This window comes from Heloderma suspectum, chromosome 2 (assembly GCF_057233095.1).
Source record: "Heloderma suspectum isolate Gila_16-S chromosome 2, 16-S_ref, whole genome shotgun sequence".
Classification (NCBI taxonomy): Eukaryota; Metazoa; Chordata; class Lepidosauria; order Squamata; family Helodermatidae; genus Heloderma; species Heloderma suspectum.
This window is the reverse complement of record NC_139459.1, coordinates 285,381,532-285,389,147: the sequence shown is the minus strand read 5'-3', so window position 1 is coordinate 285,389,147 and position 7,616 is coordinate 285,381,532. Positions and strand designations below refer to the sequence as shown.

The 7,616-nt window shown below is 52.8% G+C and overlaps 1 pseudogene; it reads right to left on the bottom strand.

Moving 5' to 3' along the window:
• Positions 1 to 2,407: 2,407 nt before the first annotated feature.
• LOC146354756 (uncharacterized) lies at positions 2,408 to 3,705 on the bottom strand (annotated as a pseudogene).
• Positions 3,706 to 7,616: the final 3,911 nt, after the last annotated feature.

Genomic DNA, 7,616 nt, shown 5'->3' with positions numbered 1-7,616 from the left:
ACAGAAATTTAAGCGCTGATGTTTTTTGGAGAGGTAAGTGCTCTAGGTTTATATACAAAGCTCTAAAACTGAGAAAATCCCTACTTCTTACCTCCCCCCCTCCCCAGTGCCTCCCCCCGGCAGGTCTTCTTGGCGCTTCTGGCCTTCCTCTCCAGGCAGGTCACGTGCTTCTCCATCTGGTTCACTGCGAACAAAGACAGAGCAGTGCCCATATTAGGCTACCACCCGGACCACGCATCCGGAGATCACACGCCCCCCAAAGCTCTCTGCAAAGAATACTCACTTCCTGGCTTGACTGAGCCCTCCAAGTGGAGCACGGCCCCGAGAACAGAGGTGCTGCTCTCCCCCTGGCCCACCGCACCTGAGGATGGCCCTGGAGTGGGTCCGCCAGGCCCTCCCTCTCGGCGCTGTGCCACCTGGCCCGGAACAGCCACACCTGTAGTCATGGGAGGTAAGGCGACATTACACAGGCTGTTCATCTAGGTACATATATAGGGAGGGAAGGGCTGCTCGAACATAGCCCCTCAGTAGTGGCATCTTTGGAGAAGGTGGGGGTCGGAGGGCAGTTTAGGGGTGGAGTCAGGGGAGCTGTGGGCAGTGCATGGCAGCCCAAAATGCATAGCACGTCTGGTGGAAAACCCCATGGGGTGCCGCCCCAGTGTGCCCGCAGAGGGGGACCCCTGGTGTCAATTGGCATTCCATGCAGCCAAACTGTGTGGAACGTCCAGTGGCTGCGACTTGTCCGGACGCACGCAGTACTAAGCAGAAAATTCAATGGCCAGGCACAGATTCAGAACCACTCTCGCCACTCTTACCCCCACGCTTCCTCGCGCTGGGCACCCCAGAGGAGCCCGCCACCAGGGCACCTGGGCCGCTGCTCCCCGCCCCGCCTCCTCTGCCAGATCCAGAGGGACCAGCCACGGCCACCACACTGGGTCCCGAGGGACCCGCCATGCCTGCCACGCTGGTTCTTGACAGAGCAGCTCTGCCCATACTGGAGGAGGCGCGCGTGTGGAGGAGATTCCTCGCTCTTTGCAATGCTGTGGGGAGGAGGTCTACAGTAAGCATTCCACTCAGACCCCAGGGTGGCGGTTGCCCCCACTCACACCACACGCTGCCCTGGCCCCCTACCCACCCACGAAGTCACATGCAAGGCTCGAGCCGCAGCGTGTCCTCGGTCGCGGGACAGCATGGGCCTCCTTCACCACCCTATCGGCATCCTACCAAGAGGATGGGCCCCACCTTAGGGAGCGTTACCCCCCCGGGGGTGTTTGGATTGTGGGGGGACCCCAACTGCTCCGCCACGGCCCAAAAGAACCCCTGCAAGGTCCATTGTGTGGGCGCCTCACCCCTCACAATGTAAAACGGGGGATTCCACCCAGATGACGCCTGGGTATACTGGAGGGCAGAGACCACAAGACATCCCTCCCTTGGTTCCACTGTCACAGCTGTGGTTGGGGGGAGGTTGTTGGCAAGAGCTTTTAGCCCCTGTGTCAGGGTACCCTCTGAAAGGGCAGACCTCGTAGCATGCTCTAAGGGATCCAACCACCAGTCTCTCTAAATACAGGGGGCCCTGGTCTCATCCCAGTCCACCCCTCCATGGGGGGGCATCACCCCACCTTTCGCTTGAGGTGCCCGGGCATGCCACCAGCCCTGTCATCAGTAGAGCCTGGCCCACCCCCAGATTATCAGTCAGTGAGATCACCACGGGCTGACCCGCACTGCGCCTCTCGGTCCAGCTTGGCTGCTTGGCGTGCACCCACAGCTCATGCAGCCTGTGGTAGTGGGGTGGTTCCACTCCCTGGGGTGGTGGGCCCAAGTGCCGCTTGAGTGCCTTGAAGAAGCAGGCCTTCAAGACTTTAAACTTGGTCCTGGCCTGCAGGGGGGAGCGAGGGAACCCCGCCTGAGAGAGTCCCCTCGCCACCGCCTTGTAGACCGCCTCATTTGCATGGGTTGAGCTCCGCATCATGCACACCGCACGGCCGCCCTGCAAGAGCAGCTGGAGCATGAGCTCCACCTCATTGTCCTGCCAGTAGGCCAGCCTGCGTGACGCCATTTTTTGAGGCAGCCCACGGACATCAGGGTTTCTCTCCAGAGACCATAGAGTACCTCGCTGACCCTGTTTCAGTGCCGCGCCACCTGTCTACAGAGCTTTGAATAAATGCTTCTTCAAATCTTCGAAGATCCTTGAAGAGAGGTGAGGCTTACCGCTGCACCCACCACGCTAAGAAGGATGGAGGACAGCCTTCATGTGATTCAAAGAGTTTTATTAAGAGAAATAACAGCAACAGAAGCCCACCTTGAGCAGTGTAGAGCAAGCGGGAGAGACAGTAGGGATGAGATCAACACCCCCACCCACCCACGAACATGCGCCCTGGGGATCGCAAGAAATCGATACACATCACAATCATCCCCGGTTCTCCCACATGTACTCGCAAAGCACCCACTGAACCAACTCCCCCTGTTCCTTGTGCACATTGTCGTCATTCACGTAGGGAAGCCCCAACGTGTCCAACACGATATGGTTGCCTTCCTCCGACGCATCTGTCAGAGCCTCCCCGTTGGTCTCGCAGATGTTGTGGAGGATGACACACGCAGAAATCACTGAGGTAACGTTTTCCTCAGCCACCTCCAGTCTCCCAGCGAGACGTTGCCACCTGCTCTTCAGCCTCCCGAAAGCACGCTCAACCATGTTTTGGGCTCTGTTGAGGCAGCGGTTGAAGTGAGCCTCTTGTGGGGAGAGGTTACCCCCGAAGGGCTTCATCAGCTGGCGTCGCACAGGGTAAGCGCCATCGGCGAGTATCAGTGGGGGAACCAGCACAGCACCTACTCTCCACGTCGGGTTGTCAGGAACAAATGCCCCGGCATCCATGGCCTCACAGAGTGTGGAGTTCCTGAAGACATAGGCATCATGATTTCTGCCACTCCATCCTATCTCCACATTGATGTCTGGCATGGTCTGTCATGCCCTGCAGAAGCATGGAGTAGTACTACTTCCGATTAATAAATTCCTCGTCCTGTCTGATCGGGGAGACTATGGACAAATGCGTCCCGTCGCAAGCCGCGAAAGCCCCCGGGGAGCCCAATTGGGAGAAGCCGAGCAGTGCCTGGAAAGAGGGGGGGCAAGTTAGCAGGGAGCAGCGAAAGGATGACAGCCCGTCGCCAAGTGAATGACCCTCCCTGCTCGTGGCCTACCCCATCTCTGCGCACACTTGCCCGGACAAGCCCTGCAAAACATGAAGCGCCCTGCAGGACCCCCCATGCTTGCCTACCCCGCCCAGAGACTCAGTGGCACACACGCACACATCTGGGGACACACCCATGATCATTCCGGGACTATCCTCTGCAAATTATCGACGCGGGACATATCGTGACTGAGGCAGTCCTGGAAAGCCTATGTCGGGACAGCAGCGAATTGCAGAACATCGCTTCTTCAAAGATCCCATTCTTCGAAGATCCCAACTCCCCCCCAAAAGCCGCGCTCCCCGCATTCCCAAGACCCCCACTCACCGCGTCCACGTCACCCAGGCACACCGTTCTCCATAGTAGAACATGTTCCAGAGCGAGGCACTTCTCCACAAAAATTTCCCCGACAGTGGATTTCCCAACGCCGAACTGCTCCACCGCAGACTTGTACAATGAGGGATCTGCGAGCTTCCAAATTGCGATGGCCACCCTCTTCTCCAAAGGGATTGCTGCGCGCATCTGGGTGGAACATCTCCTCAGTAATGAGTAGGGGTGCACGAAAGCCACTTACCTGGTCTCGCAGCTTTTCGCGGTGGGGGGGAGGCGCTTCGCTGCTCTCCCCCCGAAGTTCAGGCCGGGGGGGGGAGGCTTCCTGCCTCGCCCGGCCGAAATTCAGGCCGGGAGGGAGGCTTCCCGCCTCGCCCGGCCGAAATTCAGGCCGGGGAGGAGGCGCCTCGCCTCGCCCGGCCGCAAAATAAAAAGTAAAAAAAAAACAAAAAAACGCCCCCGTGATAGGCTACGTGACGATTAACGTAGCCTATCACGGCTAGATCTGCAAAGTCAGCCGTGATAGGCTACGTAAATCGTCACGTAGCCTATCACGGGTGACTTAAAAAAAAGAAAAGCACGTACGCAAATGGCGGCCCCCATAGGGAGCCGCCATTCACGTTCCTTATTTGGTCGCTGTAGTCTACGTAAAGATTTACGTAGACTACGGCGAGAATAAGGGCAACGCAAATAGCGTTGCCCTTATTTTCACCATAATCTATGTAATCTTTACGTAGACTACAGCGACCAAATAAGGAACGTGAATGGCGGCTCCCTATGGGGGCCGCCATTAGCCGTACGCGCTTTTTTTTTTTTTTAAAGTCACCCGTGATAGGCTACATGACGATTTACGTAGCCTATCACGGCTGACTTTGCAAATCTAGCCGTGATAGGCTACGTTAATCGTCACGTAGCCTATCACGGGGGCGTTTTTTTTTTTTAGTTTTATTGGAATGGCGGCGGCGGCAGCCAGTCGAAAGATCGGCTGCCACCCCCGCCCCTGATGAAGACCCGATGAACCGCCGCCGGGACCCACCGCCAGGAGGGGCATTCGGGAAAGGTAAGTCCCGTCCCGGGGGGGGTGCGCGGAGAATTTCTCCCCGAAACTTGTTCGGGGGCCCGAACACGTTGGCACTCGGCCCCCCGAAGTTTCGGGGAGAAATTCTCCGCCAATCCTAGTAATGAGGACACCTCGGCCACGACTTGGAAAAAGGTTTGACGAGACATCCTGAAATGATCAATCCATCTCTCATCATTCCAGACCCTCAGAACAAGCCTCTCCCACCAGTCCTGGCTGTTCGGCTATACCCAGTACCACCGGAAAACGCGAGGGATGGGAAGGAAACGCGTGTTCTGGGCGAGGGTGAGCATGTTTCGATGCATCCTTGAAGCGAGGTTCAGACGGTGCTGACGGTACCACCGCAGGATCTGGACCCAGCACCTCCTGCACTGGGATACAAGACGGTCAAGAGCTATCAGTGCCTTGAGAGCGCACATAAGGGCATTCGTGGAGACAAAAAACAGCCAGTAATATGTCGCCATTTCTCGAGGCATGTCTTCTGGCAGAACTGTGCTCCGAAGAGGGATACAATATGCCTGGGAGGTGTGCGAGGAGAATCAATGGGGGCGGGGGAGCGACGCAGGTGCAGTGGGGGTTTGCCTTGAGTGAGTGCAGAAAGACGCAGAGGGAGGGAGATGAGGGGGGGTGTTTGCTGAGGTGGGAGGAGTTGCTGCTCGGCCAATGACGGGCGCCTTGCCGGAGAGCAGGTAAACAGCACGGCGGCGGAGTATGAACCGGCATAGCACATTCAAGGAAGCACTGGAACTGGGGAAGCCGGGTGAGTGTGGATAATCATGTTTTAACGTGGGTATGTTTAAGCCGGCAGGAGCCTGAATTCATTGCGGTGGCGGGTGCAATATAGATCGGGTCAGAGGAACACAGGAAATTGCCTTAGAGCTTTCCTAGATGAGGCATTTAGTGTGCACTCGTGATTCCTTGCTCATGGTTATTTATGGGTTCTTTTAACATCGTGATCCTCCAGTTTCGCTTCTGTTTTTTCAGAGCACTTTCCCCTTTTTTACGAATGGGGAAAATCGGGTATTAATGGGGAAAATTGCACTGTTTCTGCTTGTGTATTTGAACTATTCCACTATAGCACATCTCCTCCTAGAGGCTATGTAGCAGAAAAGCAGGAAAGGAAAAATTCTTTGTGTAGAGCTTGGATCTTAATGCTGTGATGAAACCAAAAGTAGATACAGTGATTAACAGCCTTGTGTAGAAAAGCCCTTATAAGTTAAACTATTGGTCCATCTAGCTCAATATTGTCTGCAATAGCCTCCTCCAACTCCCATCAGCCCCAGCCAACATGGTCAATGGTCAGGAATGCTGGGTGTTGTAGTCTGTAGGGCACCAGGTTGGGGAAAGATGATCTATACTGACACACAGTGGCTGTCCTTGGTCTTAGACAGGAGTCTTCTGCAGCCCTACCTGGAGATGTCGAGGATTGAACCTGGGACATTCTGCATGGAAAGCAGGTACTCTACACAGAGCTACACATCTTTCCCAGAGCTTCTGGGTCAGTGGAGAAAGTGTAGATCGGCATCCCTATGGCAACTCCCCCCACTTCTTATCATTTAACACAACTCACCATGTGACTCCTATCTATTACATTGTAGGTTTCCCCAGAACTTGCAAGCAGGAACAATTGACATGGTGAGAAAACCGTCAATGTGGTAGGAAGCATTCACATGGTAAGTTCTAGTAAACAATATGGGGTGTCTGTGTGTGTGTAAAAAACAGTGAAGATAGTGATCCCTATGGCAAATATAGTATCTAGACTTGCTCTCCATTTTTGCAAATTAAGCACTGCTCAGTGGCCTTTGAACAAATGTAAAATTAGAAGATGTGAGAAAGTTGACTGTTGCTTTCCTACAACCATGTATCTTAAATAACTTGGAGATCCTGACTCCCTCAGGGATGGAAGGGGTTGTTGGAATGAAAACAGCATGGTTTTCAGCTTGACAAAATGCAAGTTTTTATTTTAAAAGGATATTGCTTCCAAAGTGAACTTGGAGTCTTCCATAGGGATTTTCTACATGAGGCGTTTATCATGCACTTGTCATTCCCTACTCATGGTTGTTTATGGGTTCTTTAGACAATGACATGACCTTCCAGTTTTGCTTCTGTGTCTAACCAGCACTTTCAGTGAGTTCTTTTAGAGCAGGGAAAATGCGGCATTTAATCATGAAAGTGAAAGAAACTGCATTTTCCTCTTGTATATTTGTACTATCCCACTATACCACACTGCCACCTAGAGGTTATGTAGCAGAAAAGGATGAAAGGAAACACTCCTCACATAGTGCTCGGATCTCAGTTCTACAATGAAACCGAAAGTAGATACAGCCAATTAACAGCCTCATGTAGAAAAGCTCATACTCTGCCACTGATCTAGTTCACATGATCAAAAAAGCCACTATGGCTTATTTAAGCCACACTGCCTTGTTTAAATGCTCATGTGGCTCTTGTCAGCGTGTGCCGGCGCATGCTGTGCGCCATTAGCCTAACTACCTGTCCAGACACGGCTTGTCATGTCGTCTGAACCCAGGCAGCATGGCTTGCTCCCACCGATCAATTTCTTTCATTTTTGGTCACTTCTACTACCTAAGAAAGAAAACTTGTTTAAAAAAGAAGAAACACATACATCAAACAAAAAAGGAAAATAAAGCCTGCATTTTTATTAAGAAAAGTGGATAAGGATGCATCATGCTCCAAACTATAATGTTGACTTCATGCTCAGTGAGGGGGAAAAACTGAAGGTATAGGAAGATGGCGGGAAACAAAAAATTAGGAGGCGGTGGGTGGGTTAACTCTCCCATCCATCTCCTGCTGAAGACATAACTCCCCATTGTACCTTCTTTTCTGAAACAGTAACTTGTACACATTTCTTTCCATTATCATTCTGGGTTTTGCAGTTATTTTTGGTATTATGTAAGAAAAAAAGAATAACAGATTATGTAAAAAGGCTCATTAAAATATCTTTAAAACAGGAGAGGTTCTGGATCTAAAGATAACTCTAGTTTTGTAGTTCAGAATATTGAGGAAC